The 27,007-nt window shown below is 38.6% G+C and overlaps 1 protein-coding gene and 1 long non-coding RNA gene across 5 annotated transcripts in view; one reads left to right on the top strand and one right to left on the bottom strand.

Annotated features, from left to right (window-relative positions):
• Positions 1–1,368, top strand: part of LOC116589060 — a 28,537-nt gene extending 27,169 nt beyond the window's left edge. The window contains exon 3 of one of the 2 annotated variants that reach the window (XR_004285161.1): positions 191–1,368. This is a non-coding gene — a long non-coding RNA (uncharacterized LOC116589060). The remainder of the gene's footprint in view (positions 1–190) is intronic. The other variant, XR_004285162.1, reaches the window with a different exon arrangement.
• The window catches only part of GMDS (GDP-mannose 4,6-dehydratase), a 622,428-nt gene that overhangs the window by 267,885 nt on the left and 327,536 nt on the right, over positions 1–27,007 (bottom strand). The window lies entirely within an intron of this gene.

Here is a 27,007-nt window from a genome sequence, read left to right on the forward strand (position 1 = left end):
ACTGATACCATCAATGTCTATCCTCCCAGATGCTAAGCTACTGAAGGTGGCAATTATTTTTTATGGAGTAGATCACCTATGAGTGTTTGAGGAATAAATGAATGAATGAATAACTATTGCTTGAAGGTTCCTTCAAGATATAGTATGGGTAAGCACAGCATGTTAATAAAAGTCTCTTTTTTTTCCCAAGGAAGAATCACCTGACCTTGTGACTTTTTACAAGATTCTGAGGGATTATCACAGGGAGCATGATCCCTCCAGGAACTATAGAGAAGAAATCTTTTACTGAGATGGATGGATTTTGGGGTGTGGGCATATACACTTCAATATGATGTCTGTGGATATACCCCTAAATATGATGTCTATTTCACCTTAGGGAAAAAAGAAGAGTCTGCTTTAGATTTCTTCAAGAAGAGAATTCATTAGAGAATTCTTAAAAGGAACCTGAGCCACCCTGGAAGTCCTGAGGTGAGACACACCTCCATCTTACTGGAGACAACTGGGAGAGGCACGTCAGCCCGATCAGGCAAACTCACACTTGGTCCCTGAGGGAGATGTGGAACTCATCAGCCATTACTCCTGGACTTCATTTTCAGATCCCCTTCCTACAGGTTGCAGCTGTGTCTCTCAGGACCTGGAAACTGTCTTCTTCAGAGAGCATCATGAGGTAGATTTCACACAAGTGAGTCAGTGTGGTGTGGTGGAAAACCACAAGACATAAAGCCAGGAGACCAGCGAATAATAGTTCCACCACATACCATCTGACCTAAGTCAAGCCATTCACCCTCTCAGGTCCAACCCCCTTTCCTATAAAGCCCCATAACAATGGTGTCCATCCTCCCTATTTGGGGGTTGCTCATTGTTTCTTCATTCAACAAACACAGACTAAGCATCAACAATGAAAAATCACACACAGGCCAAGCCCTCCTGAGCTTGACAGAATAGCATGCAACAAACTCTCTGAAAAACTAATTACAAGTGTTCTGTTGTTTCAAAATAAAGAACAAGATGCACTGGGAGATTGTGAACAGATTCCTAGACTGGGGTTCAAAATAACCTCCTAGGGGAGTCACACATAAGGGGATGGTACTCTAAGAATCCATTCATTTAACCAAAACTTCCGTCTAGCCTATTATGGGCCAGGAAGTGGGCATGTGGCTGGGGATTTAGGAGTGAACAGGACAGATGTGGCCACGCCCTAATGGAGCATACAATACAGTGGAGGAGAAAGGTCATCACAAATTACACAAATAATGAATTAATTACTATTGTGAAAAACACTGTGAAAGGAAAGAACTGAGATAAAGTATATAAAAGTGCTTCATGAATTAGCACATCCTTTATAAATGTTCCTCTCTGTTAAGAAGGCTATAAGTGGCAAGAGGAGAATAAAATTAGAAGGAAATCTTCTTTCCCTCTTTTCGTTTCTCTTTATTCCTTTTTTCCCATCCATCCTCCTTGTCTATAGAGCTGGCAAGACAACTGGTGTGAATAATAATTGAAGTGTCAGATTTATATTTATTTATTTTTAAAGATTTTATTTATTTATTTGACAGACAGAGATCACAAGTAGGTAGAGAAGCAGGCAGAGAGAGAGAGAGAGAGAGAGGTGGAGAAGCAGGCTCCCCGCTGGGCAGAGAGCCCAACACAGGGCTTGATCCCAGAACCCTGGAGTCATGACCTAAGCCAAAGGCAGAGGATTTAACCCACTGGGCCACCCAGGTGCCCCTGAAGTGTCAGATTTAAATGTGACTAGTGTTATTTTTTTCTGAATGCTTTTATCTAATACTTATAAACTGGAATAATGAATGATATCTAACTTTATTACTAGGAGGAAATTTAAAACCACTGTTTCCATGCATCATGGCTACATGGAGAAGGGGTAAAGTGCAGAGCAGTTACAATATTCCATGAGGTAAACTGAAAAAAAGTTAATCTAAGAGATTTTTAAAGAGGAACATCCTTTAAAGAGAGAAGACCTTCCCTAAGAAAACCCAGTGCTCAGGCTGCAGAGAACCAAGACAGAGAAAAGCCTCAGGCTATTCCAGGAAATGATGGAAAAAAGCAGAACTTTTAATAAGTTTACTATAAAAAATATTAAATTTCAAAGCCAAAACCAATCTCCTAAGACTTCAGGAAAACCTTAGCTCAGACTATTTTGTAAACATGACTTAATCTTTATTGAAGACAGCATCAGTTGGGATCTGGCTGCAAAGAAGCTGGGCAAAAAGAACACAGTCACCTGTGGCAGGATACCCGTTGTCAGTACCTGAAGGAAGTCCACATAGCCACCCACACATTTTTAGTGAATGTTTAAGTTACTTGATTTTTCTACATGAACTGTTCCTTCTCCAGGAAGGACAGCTTGGAGAAGCAGGAGGCCCTATTTGTGCCAAAGGAGTGGCTTGGAAGCCCTCCCCAACAGTCAGAGCCTCCCACCGGGCAGACCAGGAGAGAGAGTGCAATTGTTGGGATGAACTCCTTGGGGTCTAACATGGGGTGGATGGCCACCCAAGTTGAGGCAGTTCCTGAGCAGATACAGATAACCGCTGAAATATAACAATCCAATACTTTTATCATGTGGAGTCTACAGCAAACACTGCCAACAATGCATGAAGGAAAAAACTGTCTGATATTTTAGCATGGAGCACAGAGCAGTCATCAAATCCATCTCTTCATAACCATCCCCTCAACTTGAAGAGCTAAGCACATATTACCACTAAAAATAAGTTCATAAAGACCTCATGCTGCTAAGTATGATGTCAGATTTCATAAATGATGACATTTTTAAGGTAATATATTGAAGTATAATATAAAATAAAAAAGTACATGTATGAGGAGCATATGGCTAGATGTATTTTCAGAAACTAATCATGAAGCTTTATGGTCAACTTCCAACAATCTTTAAAATAATGTGATAATATGAGACAATAGTGGAAAGAAAAAAACAGGAGCCAAAAGGCTGAAAGGTCTTTTCATTTTTTTTTTTTTTTTTAATCTCTGGCTGTATAACACTGAATAAATCATTGACTTCTTTTGGTCTTCATTTCCACATCTAATCAGAATAGACAACTTCTAAGTGTACCTCCTAGTCTAAAATGTTACCCATTGAAAAAAAGAAGTTATACATTGAAAAAGTAGCCCACTTTAAATTCAAAAAGTCCTTCTGAATGGTATCACTTCAAGAGTGTTTCAGGCAATTCATTTGTGCCAATATGCTATACTAACACACTATTATACTAAGGAGACAGTTAGATTATGCTGTAACCTTTTCTTCCCTCCCTAGGCCAATTCCTCATACACACAATCAGCAAGACACATGTGTGTCAGCAACAATAAAAATTAGAGGCAGAGTGCTGGCAGCAGAGCCCAAGCAGGCCCTGGGAGCCAACCAGATTTTCTGGGGGAGCTGAAATATCAGAGCTGCAGGCTCCTTGATCCTTCTGCTCCTAGTCTTAGCCCCATAGGGCAAGCAGGCCTGAGCCACCTCCCAGGCCCAGTACCTTGGGCTATGGACAGTCTGTGTATACTTTGTACCTCAATGTATAACATAATTCTGATTTTTGACTACAGTAAGCTCTTAAAATCAGTCTTTTCTGAACAGTGTGTTAATACTTGGGCTTGGTAATAAGATGTCCTTGCTGGCACAGGTAGTGCCATTTTAAGAGTGCACACACTCACACTTAACCAAAACTACATTAGGTCTATTAAGTCAGCCTTCACCTCGATGTGATTAAAAACTGATAAGGAAAAATATATAATGAAAAAGATTATTCTAGGAGCCAGGCCACCTTTTATAGGGAATCGTAGTAACTCTGATCTATTGAGGATCATATATTACTGTTCGAGAAACTAAAAGTCCCTCAAGTAGAAATCTTCTCCAAATACCTTATGTACTAAGAGATTTCTGTTCTTCCTCTCAGAGCTGGGAGACATTTTCAGGTAGTAATTTTGAAAGGCTGTCAGAGAAATCTGCTGTCTCCTCTGGCATACAAGACAATGATATATCAAAGTGCTCCTTAATAGTCTCCTGTCTATTCAGTCATCAGCATCTACTGAGTTCATCCTACGTGCTTGTTACTGAGCTTGACACTAAAGAAATCAAATCAAACACAGCATTGTTGCCCTCAAAGGATTTGTAATCAAACACATAAATAACTTAAGTAATAAATTATCACCTTGGAGCTGTATGAACTAACAGGCTAGATAGTAGAGAAGGCCCTATTGTAGCTGCTGGGAAGATTATAGTCCAAAATATGATAAATATGAAATTTACTTATGGACCAAGCAATAAGGCATGAAATGGTAAAACTTGTGAAAATATCAGTTATCTGTACTAATGGGAATGTAAGTTTGCAGTAATTTCTTTTTTTCTAGATAACTGACTAAAATAAGAGGGGGTCCCTGAGAAAGGTCTTAGAAAACCAAATATTTTGCCACTAGATCCTTTACAACCTCAAATGATCTACCAATCGTCAGTAATCTCAGTAGAAATACGTAGTTTGATCATACGGAAAATACCTGAAATTGTTATTTCTGACAAACTGCAGAAGCATGTTAAAGTCTAAATTGCTATCTCAACCACAAAATATTCAGATTATAGGATAAAAAATACCAAGAAGCTATATATAATCACTTATAATGTGGCTATTAGAAGTTCAGTAGTTTAAAAAGATCCTTACAACTGGATATGGTTGTATATTTAAATCGTTGGGTCAAATAAGAGATATAAAAACGTTCAGATCACTTCAGTTAAAACCACAGTGTTTTTCTGAAACTTGTTGCATTTACATGCCATTTCATTATTTAAATATGTAAGAAACAAAAGTTTCATGTCTAGAATGTGAACATCAATATAACATTGTGAGAAAATCTATCATTCTGGGAAACACTGAAGTTTCCACTGATAAAAGCTTAATGTTCATATAAACACATACTATATAAAATAGCAAATTCTCCTAGTCACAAATAGCCTTATTTTTTCCTATTCAAGTATTCTAATTATTAGCCCCAACTGTCTACTATAGATTATTTAGCAATCAGGAGACTGCTAAATACTTTATTTATAAATTTCTAAATAGCTGATTTTTAGATATTCAGTACGCATATTACCACAGAAAAGATTGCTGATGTATTTTTAATCTTTGATGGTGCCCTCCCCTTTTAAATCCAACTTCAGAATCAAATTTCTACAGTGTTAAATATTAAGTTTAAAGTTATATAAAAACATGGCCACTATGTAAGGTTTTAAATTATATATTTTGTTTTCTATTTCAAATGCGGTATTTTGTTTGTACATACAGAGAATTAGTCCATCTTGCATAGTTACTTTCATATAAAAATGTTCACGGGCATTTAATCTACTGACTTTTTTTGGACGGTTATGTAAAATTATGTAGAACTAAAGAAAAAACTGTAAGTAAATCCTAATCCAAAAGCTATTCCTGTCTAATTCAGCCTTCTGTGAATAAAAGCACCTCAAAGGTGTTTTATCTGCAGAGCTTCTTTGGGCTAAAAAATTTACAAGTTCACTATGAACCAGGCATTAATTTTATTCTTTTTTTTTTTTTTTTTTTTTTTTAACAAGGAAAGCTCCTTTACTTGGTTCATTTTGTCTCCTCAATTAAAACACAATTTCTGAGCTATTATATTTTCCTTCCATTTAAATACTGCATACACACAGCCTGACAGAATTTTTCCCTTGTTGGAGAGCTTGTTCTATTTCCTCCAAATTAGATAAAGTCCACTCAGATGCGTTGATGGGAGCCTCCCTCCCCCCTTCATGCCCTCCCAACCTTGGATGCCTTTCCCGTCCTCCTCCAGCATATTCTTGGGTGGGCAGAAACCTGGGGAGACGCAGCCACCAGGCAGCTTGCTACTCTCCTAAAGCACATCTGGGCTTTATATCAGGCCTTTAATTAATCCTCAGTGAAAGCCAAGCTATGACATTTTGACTGGGCAGGCTCCAGTTCTGGACAGGTCTTGATTTATTACGACTGAGTCTCAACCAACTTTGATTTATTTCAGCTTTGGGGAGGAGGGCAAGCTCAGAACAGAAAAGTGCTGTTGAATGTAGAACACGTGATGTCAGCACAGGACCTCCAGACTTCCGAGGGCTGTAGGCAGGACAAAACGGTTCAGAAGAGAATGGCCTCTGAGAAAGCCATTTAAAAAAAAAAAAAAATGAGGTTTAAATAACCCAAAATTGTACATAACAAAATAAATGCAATCCTGGATGAGAGAAAATGGCTCCTGACATAGCTGGCTGATTGCAGTGGGATAGGAAGCCTTGGCCTTATCTCTTCCAAAAGGACAAATCCCAGCGGGGTATTAGTGTTAATCAGGGCTCTCATTTGCATGCCACCAGCAGTGGCCCAGCCAAGCCTCTCCTTCCTAGCTATGGGGAAAATTCTTCAGGACCCATTTCCTGGTTAGCAACACCAAACATCTTTTGGCTGATCAAATAAGGTCAGATTTCCCATGCTGATTTTTTTTTTTTTTAAGACAGAATAAGCCAAAAGAAGTTACAGTGACTTGATTAAATAAAGACAAAAGAGTTAACAAAGTTAACTATTGAATTTGTTTCTGTCATGGGAAGGCTATCCATAATACCCTCCCCTGACTGAAGCTTTGACAATGTGCTGAGCTCACTGCCATCTAGAGCACAGCCGTATCAGAATGGGGAACCCCCAAGTGTCAAATGAGCATCCAGTGTCACCTGGCCTCCCTGATGCTCAGCACACAGCAGGGGCTTTTACCACAGGACCTTTGACTACTGACAAGCCCTCTCCCCTCCCTGGAGCACAAAAGCTGGTACACGTGGTCCTGGCCTAGTGTCAAAAGGAACACATGGATGACAAAAGAAAGTGTCAAAAATCACTGCAGGCAAAGTGAACAAGTTCCCCAAAGGGAGATAATGGTAGAAAAATGGGTTGGGGTTGGGGGGAAGAAAAAAGAAGAAGTACAAGAAAGGGAATAAAGGCATCAGGGATAGAGGTAGCATGGCCTAAGAGTAGAAAATCCATTCAAACTCCATTAGAACTACTACCTTGCCCAGAGCATGTGTGGGTAGTAGTTACTTGCCCACATGCTCTGGGCAAGTTACTTTACCAAGTTGAGCTGCCTTTCTTCATGGGCAAAATGGGGATGAAAACACCTATTCTGCAGAGCAGCAGTGAGGAGCAGAGGACTGGCTTGGAAAGCTCCTGTCACCTTCGACATGGGCATTCCAGGAGCTGACAACACAGGCAGAGTGCTATGACAGGGACACACAAAAAAAGGTACTGGTGTTTACCTGTGTACTTGTCCATACATGCAGTGAGGGGCTTTGGTGGGTGAGCACAACCCTGAAGGGTGTCTGGGAACATGTGTGCAGAAGTCTCTGTAAAGGAACGCCCAGGGGACTGCGAGTGGGTGCCCTCCACCACACTGTAGCATTGACTCTCTCTTCACAGAGCCACAAATAAAGGCTGTTCCTAAAGATAGACTCATCTTTACCTAAAACTACTGAATGAGTGATGCTTGTGACAGGGATTAATAGAACTGTTGCTCTGTGATTAGACTTGAGGTTGAAGCTGCTAAGCACAGTTGTTAGGTAAGCAGCACATTAGAGACTCTTCAGAGGGCTATCACGTTTCAGAGCTGGCTTCTCATAACAACATGCATATGTAGAGGAACCATCTTGTGGGTGGTCAGTCCGCCATTCCTGCAAGCGCTCAGTCACCAGCTCTGAGGAGGGGCGTGCAAGGATTTAGGAGGCAAGTGCTGAGCATGGCAGGAGACACTGCACTTCAGTTGAAATCCACAGAATCCCTGAGATTCTTAGGCACTATACAGGCTACACCAAAACACTAATTGCTGCAAATGAAATAACCAGGGTTGAAGTGAACATTAGCACAATGAAATGCAACTGTGTCACTGAAGCCAGCAAATTATAATTCTCTTATGGCCCTTCCTTTTTTTAAGCTAAAGTGAAAGTTACCTGAATACATCTATTCACTGATTTTGGAAACTAAACTCTTCACATCTCTGTGATTCTCTAGTTTCTCAAAGAGCTTTTGAAGGTGGGAGGTTGCAGAGCCTTGACTGAGAAATGCTGTACATTTACAAAACCTATTTAATGTAGGGGACCTGGATCTGCAAAGCAGTCCTGGAGCTCCCAAAGCATTCTGTGCTGGAGACAGAGGGGAGGGCTCTGTCCCTTGGGAGCTGCCTTCTCATCACAGTGAGCCAGCAGGGCTGAAGGGGTACGCTAAGTGCTCCCTGTTCTCTGCAGGTCAAGGTTACCAACACCACAGCTTGCAAGGTCCTTCTCACCAGTCGTCATCTGCCCGATAATACTGAGACAGCAGGAAGGGGTAGCCCGGATGCTGCAAGGAGGCAGGAGTCAGATGGCACTTGTCCCTCTGCCTGACCACAGAGGGTGAGTGCTTAGGCACCAAGAAAAGCTTTGGTCAAGGGCTGCCAGGATCCTTCATTTCCTTTGTCAATTTGTCAATAGGATGATGAAGGCTGAGGGAATATGTCCATATGTTTGCACCAGCAATCTCACCCTTAACATCATTTCCTGTTTTCATATATGTGGTTTCTCTCCCATTTGATTCTTGGCTTCTAGGGGAAGATAGCCATACATGCATGGGAGTGAGTGTGCATTTGTGTGCCTGTGGGTGTATCTACATTAACTTCAACTCCCCCTCCAACACACACTCAGAAATTTTAAAACTCCATGTGACACAGAGGAAGAAGATGAAAATCCAGGGGATGAGTTCTCACAAATCAAGGACCACACAGTTCTATGTACCAATTTTCAGAGCAGAACTTGGCGTAGAATTTCAACAAACAAACCTGGCACATAGCAATAATTGTGAACTGTGAATAGATGTAACTTTCTACAAGTATTTATAAATAAGTTTTGTTTAGGTAACCGAAGATCAAATACCTGCTCTGGGCTAGTACAATGCAGTAAGGAAAGTATTATGAACACTCCTAGGAATGTCCTAACTTCAAGGGGGTCTTTCAACTGAAATAAGTGTATGTTTTTCCTATAGGACATACTGTATTTATTTTCCCAGATGAGTAGGCCAATAATTTCATAAAGTAAATATCAGTGATTTGTTCACTGTAACAAAGCAAAGCTGTCACAGAACTAACACATAAGTTTTCCCACTGTCAGCCAGTTTGGCTTCAGTGGAGACACACGTTTTACAAAAACACACACAAAAAATTTAAATTAATGTGCAGTTATAAATAGGATGTTGAATGCTTCTACATGAGAGTTAATACCTGATTAATAAATGAGCTATACCATTTTTTGTACATTCCTTTTCTTACATTTTTACTTAAATCTCCACCTAAGGCTTCTCTTTGAAAAGGAGTTTTTGAGTGTCAACCAGTTTTGTTTTGAATTTCTTTAGGGAAAAAATATTTATGGGAATCAAAAATTTCTTTGAGATGCCTGTAATTTGGTTTATGATATAAGCCTCAATAAAGATGGTATCACATTAATGTCATCGACCCCAGTTAACAGAACTATCCAGAAAGGAACAAAGAGGTCATGGAAAGTAAATCACTTCGATCAGCCATAGTTCTTTTCTCTTCTTGATTTACTTCTTCTGATCATCACTCTGATCCTCAAATAATGTCATGGCAATTGAAAGCATAAATTGTTTACCCCTCAGCTCAAAGACTAAAAAGTGAGATGGAGAATTATGGACTTTGTTGGGGCTATTTGCTCATACACAACTGGACAAGTATTGGAATGGTCTCTAGTACCCTTTTCCTTCATATTTTTAAATAACTAACAGTGAGAGCAGAAATCCAAGAATCAGGAATCCTGGGCTAAAAATCTCAGGTTTGCCCCAGACCCATGGCTGACATTAAAGGCAAACCATTTTAGCTTCTAGGGATGTTAAGCATCCACAACTCTGTAGTTAGGAAAGCTATACCAACTTGTTCAGAAAAAAAAAAAAAATAGATTGAAATCCTTGGAAAAGAAGATGCTATGTAAATGGAAGAAAGACAAGGATTCACCTGAAACCTTAGTATATTAATCATACGAATAAAGTTATAAATGTTTAATGTATTTGTCTTGCTGTCCCTAAGAATAAAAAGAACACACCATGAGACTTGATGAAGTTCCTTTTAAACAAAGAGTTTTGGGTTTTTGTAACTGTGAAGTTTGCCAGTCTTCAAAATTGAGTGGAATAAATTGTACAGAACAATGCAGCTAAACTGTTCTCCGAAACTAAATAGATTCTTAGTCTGAAGTTAAAGCACTTAATTAAATTTAGTCCAGAATTCCAGGTGACAACTGAGTTTCTGCCTACCTCTGAATCACCTGTCTAAAAGAATAGTCACAATGAATCTGTCTAGTCTAAATCAAATACCTAAAGATATATACATACCCTGTTCTTAATGGCTAATCCTATGTTAACAACTACATGCTTTCTAAGGTCTTTTACTTTAAAAATTCTGGGATTCTCTGGATTGCAAAAGAATCTTGCCCTAAGGCTTAATCTGCTCTCTTTAAACTGGTATCCACTGAATCACAGTGATTGTGTGACTGCTTTTCCCCAAAGGTAATCTGTATTCCAGACCTCTGAAGATACCCACTTGAGCATGGTACTGCTACCAAAACCTCCAAAACCTCCATGAAAACTCTCACACTGGGAAAAAAACTGATAAGAAAGTCTGCCTGCTCTTTTGAATGTGAAGGGACTGCCGGGCTGTGGTCCATATCCATTACTAGTGGGACAAAAGGCCGCCGACATCAAGTCACATATCACTACAGAGAAAAATGACAACTTGCTTATCCAAAACATGGCATCATACAACTATCCACAGATAAATCCATTTTCTCACTGATGTACTACTTCTCCAGGATTCCATTAACTATATGTATGAATGCTGGTTTTAAAAAATGCAACTCTGTACATAAAGATCTACAAATATACAGAATTTGTATATCTAAAAATATACAGAATTTGGCTGCATTGTTGTTCACAATAGTAGGAGCTAGTTTGGAAATGTGACTGGAATGTTGCTAATCCGAGTTGAGATTGGCTGTGAAGTACAAGATACATTGTTACATAAATTATAAAAACTTAGTAACAAACAAAACACAAAGAATATAAAATGTTTTTATAATATTTTATATTTTTTACACATTTAAACAACATGTTGGATCTATAAATTTGGTTAAATAAAATATAGTATTAAAATTAATTTCACCTGGTTCATTTTACTTTTTTAAAATGTGGCTACTAGGAAATTTAAAATTATATAAAATTAAATGGTTTGTATGTGTAGCTTGAATATTTCTATTGGATAGTGATGTTCTATAGAATTTTTTAGCTTGATAAGGAAAAAGAAATAAATGTTAGCTTAAATTACTCCAGAATAAGTGAGGAAAGCTGGGGTAAAAAAGATGACATTGGGCTGTATAAACGATTTGCTTCAGGGAGGAATTTTACAGGGTCAAAACATGAAAGCATACTCTGCATCACTGGGAAAAAAAAAACCCCACATTTTATACTAGATGGGAAATAAGTCTTTTATGGAAAACATGTTTATTAAACTAGAATTGTATTCTCAGATTATGACTCTTACACTATGTAAGACGCTAGCTCCCTCACTCTGAAGAGGAGAAAGTTAAGATACAGGATAGGATAAGGTGAATTGCTTGAAGTTCCACAGCCTAGTGGACTGCAAGTGGGCAGCCTAGTAGGCAGCAAGCAGCAGAGCCTGAGGACCTGAGACAGCAGGAGGCATGCTCTATACCATGGCACACGGCCTTTTCATGTCAGGCTATACATTCAACTGTCTTCACCACAAGATGTTCTCAAGACAAGCCAGATTTCATGTTCTATTTGGAGAGAAGTTCCACAAACACATATTTTGTTCTAATAAAACTAGCTCATGAGGTTAGTGTCCTCTAGGAAACATATGACAGAAGAATTTCCCTGGGTGAGTTGAGTATTAACTCTTAAAAATTGCTACTGAAAAGTTGGTTTTGTGCTTTAAGAAAAATCACAGCTAACTCGGGAGAAAGGGCATTTAACTTCATCACAAAAAGTTCACTGCATTAACCATCACTTAAAATTGTTCTACAACATTTGTGACTGCTGCAATGATTTCTGCATGAAGATGGTCTGGCTTATTTATTCTTCCGAGTTACTGAAGTACCTCTTTCAAAGTGGTCTGATATGGGATAGGTTCCCATAGTCTGGCCTCTGCAGTCAGGGATACAGTGAGGATCTAGTTCACTTCTAACATAAAGAAAACAGCAATACATACCATATATTTGATCTGAGTAATAGACAGAGCCATCCAAGAGTAATGTTTCTAAAAGTAACAAGCTTTCTCTACATACTGATTCGAGTAACCAGAGCTAGGGAAACTGTCTCCAGGGACATGCTAATGTCTCCCAAAGAAGGCCAGTCAGAAAGTTCAGCTGTTCTATCTTTGGACCATTAATACTGGATGTTGAGTCAGGCTACATCCCAAAACACCTACAACTGAAAAGTAATTCTTCTCAAATGAAAACTGGCATATTAAGTGTACCCTCTGGGTTTGGGGAATGTTTCCCATCCCAAAATAAATTTTTAAGCACAAAGAGACAGTTAGAAATGGTCACTCCACTGATAACTATGTTTTATTCAGTAATCTGTGAAATAAGGGAAAAATGGCAAAAAAAAAAGAAAAAAAGCCCAAATGCAGAATTTTATATTTTAACTTCCTTGTCCCTGTTCTTTCTTCCATTTAAAAAAAATGTGCAGTTTGTCAAAAGAATGAACAGAAATCACGAGTACGATAGGCCTTCCATGTCGCATTGGCTCATTTTCAAGGGAAAAGAATTATAGCAGAGAAAGGATGTTGCCACATGTATACAATAATAGCATTAACCATTCTGACTTGCAACATAAATTGAACCATTAAAGGATTTAAATGTTCCTCATTAACTTTTATGAGCCTCAATTTTTAACTTTTTCTCTTCCTCTTAAAATTAAAAATGAGCATTCCCTTCAACTTTGTACACTGTCAAGCAGCATTCAGGCTAAGCAAGTTCTTGGAGGGACAAAGACTAACATAGGAGGAAAAACACTACAAATAGCTGAATTCTCTGGTGCAGAGTGTCTTTCAGTGTCCCCCATCATAAAAAAATAGTAAGTCTGAGCTCGCAATTTTTAAACTTCATGGAAGAATCAGATTTCATAGTCCTATACCATCCCTAATCACCAAAAAGGAGTGACCTAATTAAGTATTTTGGAGAGGGCTTTTTTTTTTTTTAAGTCCGTTCTATGTGTAGGCTTTAGGTTGAATACTTTATTATCTTATGTAGTAAAATTTGTCCCCAAATGTAATACCTATTGCTTGATGAACATGATACCTATGTTTTTTTTTTTTAACATGATGCCTATTTTAAAAAGAGAGAGAGAGAAATACTATGAGGGTCTTCCTCTCTCCAGAGCTTATGTACCTGAGTTCCATGTAATATCGATGGTTGGATAGATGAAGGGAAGGAAGGAAGGAAGGAAGGAAGGAAGGAAGGAAGGAAGGAAAAAAGGAAGGTAGTCAGGCAGCCACATATACAAATAAAAATATTTTGATTCCACATTACATTAAGAAGCAGCATTTCAGAAAAGAGAAAATAAGGGCATATATGGCGAGAATTTTTTCAAAATCGTTGGAATGTTACAACATAAAAATACACAGTTTCACCTCCTTATACACATACTCTGTGGGAATATATCCAATTCCCAGATGATCTCTGAGTGCACTAAAAGGCCAAAGCAGCATTACAAATCATCTATCAAAAGCAGATTTATCATCCCTTTGGTCACACAAAATAGAGAGTAGAGAGAATCCTTCATTTACAAAATTGGCTTACTGTTATTGTTAATTTGATCCTTTGATTATTTGATCCTTTAAGAAAACTAGCTATTTTACAAAAACACACACATAAGTATTAATTAGCCATAAAAAAAGAAGGAAATCTTGCCATTTGTGACAACATAAATAGACCTTGAGGGCACAATGCTAAGTGAAATAAGTCAGAAAGAGAAGGACAAATACTGTATGATTTCACTTACATGTGGAATCTAAACAAAAACAAAAACAAAGAAACAAAAAACTGAGCTCATAGATAGAGATAAGAGATTGGCAGTTGCCAGAACCAGGGCTTGGCAGCTGGTGAAATGGGTAAAGATGATCAAAATGTTCCATTATAAAGTTTCATTATAACTTACAAGTAAGTAATGGGATGTAAGTTACAGTATGGTGATTATAGTTTTAATACTATACTGTATATTTCAAAGTTGCTAAGAAAGTATGTCTTAAACTCCTCACCAGAAGAAAAAAAAATGTAACTATATATGGTAATGGGTGCTAACTAAATTAGACTCACTGTCATGATCAATTTGCAACATATATAAATATTGAAAAATTATGCTGTATGCCTGACACTATTATACAGTGGACCCTTGAACAATGCAGGGGTTAGGGGCATTGACACCCTTGCACAGTCAAAGATTCATGTATAACTTCTGACACACCCAAAACTTAACTACTGACAGCTTACTGTTTTTTTAGTATATGTGCTGCCGAAGCGAGCACCTGACAGCCTACTGTTAAATAGAAGCCTTACCGGTAACATATACAGTTGATTAATACATATTTTGTCTATTATACATTGCCTTCTTACAATAAAGTAAGTGAGAGAAAAGAAAATGTTATTAAGAAAATCATAAGGAAAATACATTTACAATGCTGTACTATATTTATTTTTTAAAAGATCTCTGTAAAAATGAATGTACACAGTTCCAACCTATGTTATTTCAGGGTCAACTGTAATGTTACATGTTAATTACAACTTAATTTAAGGGGAAAAAAACCCCTAGTTACCGTTAACTGACTCTTAAGAAAACTTGCATATTGTAGTAAGCATGTCTCAATTATATTTTCAGTCACCTTAGCTTGCTGGCATGTGAATTTGGTAGCCCATTATCTAAAAGACATTTTATAAGCATTTTCTTCTTCAAAGAATAGAATGGTGTAATTCTTTTCAAAAGACCATATTTTAGTCACAGAAAAAAAATAATGCTGTGTCAAAATGACAATAATATGCATTTTTTTTTCCACCTTGGAAACTTTAGACTTGAAAGAAGCCCATAGTGTAACTTTTCCATCACTCCTGTTGAATTCTAAGACCACCAGTGTAACAGCACCACTCGGAAAACCACAGGGCTGGCCTTGTTAGAATACACATAGAGTTGCTGAGGAACAGGAAACGAAGCCAGATGGTTCTGCTGAGGGAAGCACTTTTTTTCTTTATAAAACCAAAAAAGCACTAATAGGTCAAACTCAAAAATGCAGATATGGTAAAACGGAAAGCTAACAGGGAGATTTATGTAAATAAGACAAGCACAGTTTTGCATTATGTTCCCATCCATACCAGTAAATGGATGTTGAGGGGTGGGGGAAGGAAGGAAAACACAGTAGATCTATACCATAGATCTGAATGGTTTTCTTGATGGGGAGAAATGCTACCAGCAATCTTTAAACAGGCACTGCTGCAAAATTTTGGAAGTCAATAGCATATGATCTGTGTTAGACTGAGCACCTATGAATTATCACAAAAATTATTAAAAAAATAAACCTTTAAATACAAAGTCTAAAGTAACTACAGTCTAACTCTGGCTTCTTGAACGTCCAGTTTAATGTGGTCGTTCACAATCACATGAAGGTCAACTGCAGTACAGCACTCAACACAAGCCTCTGGGGTGAGACCAGGAGAAGAGCGTCGTGCTGCAGGTTCCCTGTCCCTCACTCACCGTGGCCTGTGCAGAACTATACCATTTGCAAATGCACAATGGGACAAAGGTAAGTGTCTCCTGCAGCACCCGGTATCTTTTCTTCTTTGACCAGAAAAAGAGGCTGAGAGACTAAAACCGTGGCATCATGATCTCCCTTACCAAGCAGGGTGGCCATGGGCCACGGCTCTGGCTAACAGAATGCTAGAGCTGGTCCCCCAGAGATCTGCAGCCTTCTCTTCCTTGACACAGTCCTTAGGGGATTTTCACAAGACAGCTGGGATTGTTGCCATCCTGGAGTCATGAGAGAGAATGACCAGAGATTTGGCCCAGGCATCTATGAATTGTGCAGTGGCTTGCACCTGCCTCTGGACTTTTCATGGTGAGCAAAGTAACTCCTAGTAAACTGTCACTTGTGACTGAGTGTAATCCCTAACTGACGCATGAACCACCTAGGTGATGAGTCTCCACAGCTATGACAAAATGCATCCTACAGCCATTTCATTGGTCATGTGATCTGACGGATAGAAGCGACCACCAAAGACTGCAGTTATGTTCACACTCTGAACCAGCTGTGTTTTGTTATTTATTTACTTATTTCTCAGAAAGAAAGAGAGAGAGAGTGAGCACACACAATCAGGGGAGTGGCAGGCAGAGGGACAGACAGGCCAGGCCCCTTGCTTGGCAGGGAGTTGATCTCGGGACCCTGGGATCATGACCTGTCCCAAAGGCAGACACTTAACCACCTGGGCCACCCAGGTGCCCCTGAACCAGTTGTTTTATCTCAGGTCAGTGAGTATTTGCTTCAGCTGTTAGATGAAGGCATGGGATCAGAAGAGGTATCAAATTGTTTAAGTTTTTAAATTAAATGAACCAATGAAGTCAATCTGGTTTTAGGTCTATTCCTTCTCAGGTATTCATTCATTCCATAAAAACACACTGAGCACATCCTATGTTTCAGATGCTCTGAAGGGCACTGGGAGCTACAAAAGGTCAGCACAGTGATTAGACATCAAGAGCTCTGTGTGTAAGAAGGCTGCCCAGCCGACTTGGGATAAGGGCTCTGGCAGCAGGGACTCAGAGGGCTCTGAATAAAGGGTGACAGGACTACGGGAAAATGGTCAATCCTTGTGGTTAAGTGGCTAGGGAAGAGAGTAAACAAAAGGAGGCAGCTCAGAGTAATCCCCAAAGTAGAGCAGAATTTTGAGAAGAAATGAGCAGTCTGGCTAACCATCTCTCAAACATTCTAAAAAGATGCAAAGTAAGCTATACCTGAAGATCTTAAAATTCTTGCTGGTGTGATATCAGCAAAATATCAGCATGATACCACAAAAACTCATGTGATAATCATCGTTTTCATGTAATGTAGGTTTTCATGATCACAATGTTTTTCCTACTCTATTCTATATGGAAAACACAGCTGTAGGAAAATGAGAGGAAGCCCACTAGCCACCTAGTCACAATATAATGCTGTTCACGCAGCGCCGAGGGCACATCAAGTAGAAAAGGGCGTACCAAAGTAGTTAATCATGCTTTAAAGAAAGGTTTCATTGAGCAAAGCCGGGTGGTTAATACTCAAAACCCTGAAAATGAGGGACTTTGCTATCCAAGGACCCTCCACCTAACACATCAGTCAAAGGGATACAAACATGGAAATCCGAACTCTGCATGAGAAAGAGACCATGTGAAGGTGCGCAACGAAGGAGAAGCCCCAGTGCACTGGCCATTGAAATATTTGAAGCACGTTTGGGAAGTCACATTTTGCAGTCTCTGGATGACTTTGTATTTGCACTAAATCAAGAAGGAAAATTTTTGTACATTTCCGAAACCATCTCCATCTACTTAGGCCTCTCACAATCCCCTCACATGATGAGCACAAAATCGCAAGGAGTCCCTGTTTAATCAAAGATGCTCTCCAATAAGAGTCTTTGATACCACCTTACCCCACCCACACAGAGAAAGAGACAGCTAGAGACAGCATGTGTGAGACGGAGGCAGGGGCAGTAGGATGGAGAGGAGAGGGACAGGAAGGAGGAGAAAAGGAGGAGTTGGTGTAGAGGGAAGGGGTGAAGGAAGGAGAGGGAGGGGGAGGGGGAGGAAGGGACTATCAGGGCACCGTGAGTTAGAAAAGATCCTATTGACATGCTTAACTAAGCCAACACAATTTCTTTGAGTCTCACTAGACTTCTAACATCCCGGAGCCCTATATCACGCGCAATTAAACAAGTCAGCCAGTAATTCATTAGGGATAATTTTAATAGATGATTCATTTGGCCCAGCCAGTCAATGATGCTTTGGTTTCTCAAAGGCTCCAGCAGATAGTTAACTACAATGAAGCTTTCAGCTGCCACTGACAAAAGGCAATGGAATTTAAACCACCTATGCCATTTCTTCAAACTTCTTTAGTTTTTCTGAAGATAAGGATCAAATGAAATGATTTCTGTTAAACCTGTATTTCTTGTACAGAGTTGATATCTTCTTCAAATTATATGATTGTACAACTATTAAGCCAACACTTATTGCAGAGGAAGACTCCCAATTAGAATATATGACCTGGCCCTTTAATTTTTGGCTCTCTGTATGTTTTAGAGTTTCTTTCTAACTCAATTTCTCTTATTTGTACTCTGTTTCACAGAATGGGTAGAAGGCCAGTAGTAAAAATGCAAGTTCATTTGTAATTCCTAGTGGGATAATACTTGTTACAAGGTCAAATTTTGAAGTTAGTGAAAAAATGGCTTTAAAAATCTCACAAGAATGGATTCTTAATCTCACAAAACAAACTGAGGGTTGCTGGGGGGGAGGAGGGTTGGGAGAGGGGGTGGGGTTATGAACATTGGGGAGGGTATGTGCTATGGTGAGTGCTGTGAAGTGTGTAAACCTGGTGATTCACAGACCTGTACCCCTGAGGATAAAAATATATGTTTATAAAAAATAAAAAATTTAAAAAAAACTCACAAGAATGACTCAATATACCAAGAATCAACCCAGAAACATTGTGCTGTTTCACTCAAAGGGGCTGTGCTGAAGAGCCAGTGGGGCCAAGGTTGGAACCCACGGTTCAGTACAAGGCCAGGGCACCTCTTTTCAAAGCCAGCTTTTTCATATGGAAAATGCAAATAATAATTCCTGCTCTCCTAGTCACTAAGATTTGTTGGCAGAATCAAATCCAAAGATGTAACTGATAAAGCACTACACAAATACAAGAAGATAACCTTTGGGGGGTTAAAAAAAGTCTGGTGAAAGCTCTTTGTATTTTGTTTTTAAACTGAAATTTAAGATGCAGTGAAAATCAGCACGTAATTCTTGACCTAAAGGAGATACTATAAGAAAAAACATATGAAACCATGAAGCCTCTGGGATTTTGATCTTTGCAAGGAGAGAGAAGCCAGTGCCACACCCAGGATGAGTATTTGTATTGTGTGGACATGGTGACAGAATGGCCAAGAGGCAAGGGCCTCGGTCACCTTCCTGGAATGCAACCTGCCTCCTCCACGCTCCACCCAGGCAACCCACACGCCATTGCCCCTGGGGCGGAAGCACACCACTCCACTTCTTCATGAGTCAGAAGCTGGAGGATGGACCTGGGAACAGGGATCTGTGAGGCCAGGGGAGGAAATGAAATTACACACTCAGAAAACCCAAAAAGATCCTGTGGAATACTTCTCTTTTCTGCTCGCTGCACAGTTTATGTAGGTTTTCTACAGCTGCCGTCATGGAACTCCATATAAGAATCTTTAACTTTTACATGTATTTAAAAACAAAGTCCTATTATTAGAAAGTGACCTGCTGTGTGTGTGTGTGTGTGTGTGTGTGTGTGTGTGTGTGTGTTTTGGGGTGAGGGGATACAGCGGACTGGGAGGAGGGACAGGAATGGAAGAGTGAAAGTTTTCCAAAACAAGAGAATCTGTGATGGAAATCCTGCTTTATCTAGAAGAACCCTCTATCAAATGAGAGTCAGGAAAACTGAGAAGAAATACAGTGAGGACCACACAAGTAAAGAGGTTTCTGAATGAGCAGATGTCAGCGTTACGAGTCATACTGAGGGGCACTTGATCTTGTAAGCTAATGCCACTTTCGTGATTACTAAAATTGTTTGGTAAATCATTCTTTCATTCTACTTTTTCCATCTGCTCATATGTCTATCTTTCTTTTACAAATAGGAATAGAGTCTAATGATAGTAGAAGCTGCAGATAATTGGGAAACCTACCACAGTTTGAGAACATATGGGCACTATTGAGTTTTCCTTTACGGTCTGTAAGCAACAAGAGAGAAAACTGCTTGAAAACATTACTTCCTGGAATCAAGTAAATCAATCACAATTGAAACCTAAATGTGGTAAGTTCATATTCAGTAGGGAATACCTTCTGCTAAGTTTAGAAAATAATCTTTTAATAATGAGAGTAATAAAAGACATTTCATATATATTCATTTTAATAAATTGTACAAAGAAATGGTCAAATAGAGAGAGTATTTATTGGGAATCTGCTACTCTATACCAAACATGTTGGGAGGCAATTACAATAATGAGAAATAATATCCACTTCCTGCCTTCAAGGAGCTTCCTTGAGAGAGACTGATACTAGACAACTAACCACATCATATCCTATGTTTGTGGAGGAATGGTTTGATTCTCAGAGATCTCAATCTACTTGGATTCTTCAGGAAGTAATGAAAAGTAATGAGTAAACCCAATCTTTTCATAATATGAGGAAAAAATAGCAGAAGTGATCTCAAATATTTTACTTGACTTTGAGAGAAAGCTGGGAAGCTATACTAAAGAGTAATTCTATCTCTTTAGGAGCTTGACAAATAATTTCCATGGGAGACTCAAATCAACAATGCAATGGCAGTTTTGCAAGGGTTTCTCAATTTTGCCTTTAAGTAATACTGCTTTTATAAAACTATACTTGTAAATTAACCAGGCTTGGTGGAAGCCCCAGTCTATCTTTTCTAAAATGAAAAAGGGATCTCACATAATGGTATCCCAAATTTGTTCATTTGGAGCATATTTAGCTTACATGTGTAAACCTCCAGTTTCTGGGACAACTGTAAAAAGCTACATTGGAAATGTGACCCCAAGAGGATGGTGGAGGCTTTTGAATATTCTTGAATCATAATAAGGCACAGAGTAAAGAATATAGAACAAAGTCAATCACCTACTTTAAAGCTACTTAACTGGCAAGTCAAAGTGGCAGACACTCCATTCCTGCACAGCATCAATTCCCAAAAAGGTGTATGCCTCTTGGTCTTACAGTTGCTGCCCTGGGCGAACAGTCCATGGGACAAATCAAGGTCTCCAGCGCAGAGACTGCCCCTGCGTTCAGATCAAATTGCTCTACAAAGCCGTCAGCTATCAGCTTTCCTAAACTCAGTAGATAGAAAAAGAAATAACTGACGAATGCAAATGATGTAACGCTCAAGAGGGGATCAAAATTTTTGCCTTACCTAGAGAGAAAAGATAAGGAGAATCTTTGAGACTTCACTGCTAGGATTCTATCGCGGAAAATAAGCAGAGATGTTTTCTAGCATGATACACAAAAGCAGAAAATAAAATGCATGTCTTCACCTTATAGAATATTCTATTTGGAAGAGATTTTTTGCTTTGTGGCTTTGGATGTAAAGGCAAAATTAACATGCTTGTATTAAAGGGCCCCATAAGGCTAAGCCGGGAACCTGGAGCATAGGCTCCTGAGGGCAGCAAAAGCCCCTTTAAGTGGTCTGAGAAAGTCACAGAAAAGGGCCATAGGCCCGGGCTCTGTGAGGACAAAACACATAATTTTAGTAAATGATTTCCTGTAAAAAAGCAGGTAAGTAAGATAAAACCAAATAGTACTTGAGAATGAATGTAAAAATGAGGGCTTTGACTCTGTGTGTGTGTGTAGGGGAATGTGTGTGTAAGAGAGAAACAGTAATTTATGGGCGTTTTGGGGCATGGGACACATTAAAGTAGTAAATACTTGAAAATCCCTTCTGTCCTTTCCAGAGAGCACTAATGTAAAAATGAAGCATTTAATATTAAAGATATATACCATCTATAGGCAAAATCATCACTAAAAAGTTAGGTGATGTCATAGTTTATAAGAGGCAATTACGTCTATATCACATGAATAGGCTTGTTATTAAAGTTAAATAGCCAGTTTTCATTTGTGGGCAGAAGCAGGTGTGAAGTGGGCGGCACCAGGGAAAGGAGAGACAGCAGAGAGAAGCAGGAAGGACAGAGGAGAATGTGAGGAAGTGCAGCTCAGCCAGGACTGGGGACAGCACACAGGCGGTGGGCAGGCCCCTCTGGGGGTGGAAGGGGAAAGCTCCCGAACCTCAACGGTACACTTGTAGACGTAAGTAAATGAGTGTGGTAATCTAAGTAACAGGAGGCTTTTTTACTGTTTTCCTAAGACTATTCTCAGGAATAGAACCGTGACTTTCTTGGTACAAGCAGTCGTTTCATGATCCACAGCGGTATGATGACATTTAGCATCAGTGGGAGTGAGCAAAGGGTGGAGTACAAGCTTCTACCTTAATGTGGTTAATTGCTACCCATTAGAACTTAAATGGCATTTACACGAAGTTTCATAATCCACTTCCACGGGCGCTGTATCTACTGAATATGCAACTCCATGCCGTTTTTTTCATTTTCACTCTTTCACATAAATGCACTTATACACATTGGCCAAGCACTACTTTTCTAACTTAATGTCAGATGCTCAATTTTAAAGTCTTAAAATACAACTGAAAATATGATCGAAAAATGCATCCACCTCCTGTTTCTTAACTATCTGTGGATGAAAACTAGATGAATAATCCATCCTAGAAATTCTGCTGGTGTACTCTTCATCACTGAGACAACAATTTAAACAGAGCCTAGAGTTTCTGGGATTTGGGGGGTTGGCCACTCCTGTGATGTCATGCCTCATCACTCAAGACCTGGCCAGTGGAAATAAAGCAACTATGGCTTTTTGCATTTCTGTTAAGTGAGGCTTACCTAAGATTCTGGCTCCATGAACACTTTAGAGAATTCAAACACAACAAAATATGGAGCTACTCTCCTGAACAACAACAACAACAAAAAAGTAACAACAGTTTGTTGACATTGTTGCAACAAGTAAGCTTTACCTTAAATAAAATCTCAAGAGAGTTTAGATGGCATTCTTTTCTTCCAGATTTGTGTGAATTAACGCAGGAGGCAAAATGCTAGCAGCAGACTGCCAGATGAGGAAGAAAAGAAGGGGAAACATTGTTAATTCTCCCCAGCTCTGTCAACAGTCTACTTCCCCCACTGCCAGGGGCTCCCTGGCTTTCCCCAGGTCTCTGGTATCAACAGAGAACTGAAAGCTGTAAGGACAGTTAAGTCATGTAGATGACAACAGACAGCTAGGGAAGGACACCTAACTACACATTTTCCCCAAATGTATCATCTGCATCTTTGCCTCATATAGTCAATATAATGGGTTCAGAAAGATCTGATCACTGCCTCACCACATGCTCTCCTCCAGATAATTCTCTTCCCCCTGGACTATAAATGGCATAAAGAGAAAAGGGAGAGAAGCAATGTCTTGTCTCTCTTTGAAATGGAAAGTGAGCCAGATCCCACTGCTTATGTCGCTGCTCCCCTCACGTCAATGTGAATGGTTATGAGAATGGCTGACGTATCAAGCCTGGGCTGGAGTTTGGGCTTCATTCACCTCTGCTGGCCATGGTTTTGGGCAAATCATCCCTGACCTCTCCAACCCTCAGTTCCTTCATCTATAAAGGACTGTTGTATATATCATGGGAAATAATTATGTAAAGTCTTCAGTAAAGTTTCTGACACACACTCAGTGTCTGATTGGCAACTTTTATTATTTTTTTTTCTAAAACTATCTTTTTAAAAATTAATCTATGATCCCTGCCAAAGAAGAAGGAGGAGAAGGAGGGGGAAGAAAGAAGGAAGGGAGGGAGGGAGGGAGAAAAGAAAGGTATATGTGAAAGATGAATCTCAAAAATCCATCCCTAATAATTTGAATGTGCCCTGGATTGCCTTTGGGCCAGGGGAACTCTTCAGGAGCACCTGTATGGTCAGTTGTTGGCACTAAAACCTCATGATATTTTTAAAACGGCTTTTCACTGAGTCTTGGAAAAAGCTCAGACTTAGGTCACTTGATTATTCATGTATCCCAAGAGCAAGGACCCTCTTATGAGTGGTAAAAACTTAAAGATACTTCTAGTCCAGCCCTTGAAAATTAGCTTACCTTTCAGTATTTTCCAGCTATAGTTGTGTTCTAGCTAGTTTTATCAAGATGGGATCACACTGGGATCTTGTTAACCAAACTGTTACCATTAATTTTAAACACGTGGTGCTGTTTTCCAACCCTGCACTGCTAGATGTTAATATATATTTTTTATTAAAAGGATGGCAAAGTTAAATAAGTCTGAGAAGCCTTTATTAATCTTAGCAGGCCACAGGGCATTCACATATCCTAAGTTTGGAGAAGTCAGTCCTACAATAAAGAATCTGCTTACCTTTGTGCAATTTAGCATTGAGCAGGCTTACTGGGCTTTACAGAAAGTTTAAAAGACTGTCATGTGTAGCAACTACAAGCATGACTATGGTGGGTACTGAACAGAAGATATGTGGAAAGACCAATGCCCCCTAGAGAAGTTAGAGGTCTTCTAGTTCGCAGTTTTCAGGCACTACTGGTAAAATGTTGACTATCTGAATTTGCTTGGATGTGGTTAACAGCCTCCAGTGTGTTCTCATGAATACAAGGAGTTGCTTCAATGTATGTGGAGGGCAGCAGGCATGAAAACAGAGTGAGACAGTGTCATATAATTATGTAAGAAGGTAAAAATATTTTTAAAGTTTGAATTGTCAACTAACTATATTCCATAAGAAGTACAAATTGTTGATAATCTGTTTGTGTAAACTGAGTATTTAGAGCTCTGACCCATCAGCACTATAGTAGTTTTTAAACAGTATTTATTTTCAAATTGTAACAATAATTATTAGATGTTAATTATAGAATCTGGGCAGAGGGTATATGGCTGTTCATGGTAAAATCCATTCAACAATCCTGTAAGTTTATCATAAAATATTGGAAAATACATAACTGCATAAAATTTGTTTATCCTGAAGTTCAATACAGTTTAATACAGTTTTTATATTCCTCAAGTTGAAATATCGCTTACCCACTCAAATTAAGTTTTAAATCATTTTGATCTAGGAAACAAGACTATAAATGGATGTTAATGAACCTGAATCAGCAACAGGAAATGGTTTTGTATAAATTATTGCACAAATGTTTACAAGACAGAGGTAGATTCTAATCATGAATGTATAGCATATTAATGCTAATTTTTTACAGGGTTGTTATTATGCCCTTTTCACAGATGGGTAAACTGAGATATAAAACCCTAAGCAAATCACTGACACAGTTAGGATCCCTACACTCTGCTTGTCAAAAGCTCTCTACTCTTCATCGTGAAAGTTCACCCATAAGTAAAAAAATATAAGTCACTTAACCTAAAGATTAACCAGTACAATATGCTTGCGTATAAATGAGAAAGATTATGTAATTAAATGTGTGTAAATAAGATGCTATTATGACTTGTTTGATCTGTACTTGCCAAGGATTCTTTATTCTAAAGCTGATTATAGTGCCAGGATGTAGATATACTTTAAACAAACAATGCTTCTCTTTTTTCATTCTTATGCTTGTTGACTTTAATTTTGGCAACATCTACTTTTAGTCATAAGTCTGTGAAGTAACCTCATTTTAATACATTTAGAAAAGTGAGGGATGGTGATAGTTCTTAAAATGGCAATAGCAAATTATTAATTCTTACTTAATAATGACACTTTTTTTTAAGAAACCAAGAAATTCAGACTTCTTTCAGGACCCATAAATGAGAATTATACAATGTTTCTTACATCATCAAGATATAATGTGTTACTGTCTGAACCCCACGGGAATCCTTCATAGCAAAACCTACTTGTATTGTGGAACAAATCAGGTCTTGAATGCCAGTGAGAATGACTTAATTTTGTACGTCTGTTTCTCCATAAAATCTGAAAGTTTTTACATTCTTACTGAAAGGCCAAACATTTTACTTTTGCATGGATGTTTTAGCTTCTTGGGCTCACTCTACTGACACCATCCTGTCAAGGAAACTTCAAAACAGCACTTGGAAAGACCTTTTTGAAGTCTTTGAGCCAAAATGTATATAAAATGCTTTTATTATAAATGAAAACAAATGCAGCCCCTTTGTTTCAAAGTTTGAGCTGCACCCAGGATGAGTGCTTGCTTGGCATTTTGGGAGTGAGATGATAGTACTGTCTTCTTCCAGCTCCACGGAGTTCACGAAAGCCTTACTCATTGCTTATGCATTTATTCAATAGTGCTGGGCATTTTTTTCCAGTCTATTTTTAAAATGTCATTAATTACTTTTTTTTGATTGAAAAAGTTTATATTCATTTCAAATATATGGAAAATACAGAAACATAAATAGGAACTAAACATAACCAGTAATAAACATTATTAACATTTGGTATGCTGTTTCACTATCAAAATTTATTTCTAAGACTCCCCACTGAGTGTGGAGCCTGATGAGGGATCAATCTCATGACCCTGAGACCATGACCTGAGCAGAAACCAGGAGTCAGATGCTCAACTGACTGAGCCACACAGGCACCCCTATTTCCAGGTTTTAATAAAAATTTCATTTTTTACCCTGGTGCCAAAAAAAAAAAATTAAATAGAATGAAATTTGGTCTATTTGGTTCTGGATTTAGAGAACAAGAGTTTGGAAAAGAAGGTATGTGCAGATAGCTAGAATGATACTTTTGAAAAAATAATGTATTCATTTTTATAAAACTTGCCTCATATTTTTAAGTAGGTTAGGCCATATAGGTTAAACAAAAGAGAGTTCCAGCATCTACTGATAACATCTCCTTTCTTCTACTTCTTAGAATTTCTGAAAGTATGGCCTTATATATTTTTTAATGTAATGTTCTTAAAATGTATCTAATATCTACTGTATATAATAAATGCCTCTTTGTAAGGATAGCTTAAAAGAACATATTGAAATGATCTAAATGTTACACTGTTCATAATTTAAAATTAGAGCTATTTTTGTCCATAATATAAAATCTGTATTAGGTGTTCAAGCATACAACATTTTTAATTGTTATAAACAAAAATAATAACACTGTCGAGACTAACCT

The sequence above is a fragment of the Mustela erminea genome, chromosome 4 (assembly GCF_009829155.1).
Source record: "Mustela erminea isolate mMusErm1 chromosome 4, mMusErm1.Pri, whole genome shotgun sequence".
In the NCBI taxonomy this organism is placed as follows: Eukaryota; Metazoa; Chordata; class Mammalia; order Carnivora; family Mustelidae; genus Mustela; species Mustela erminea.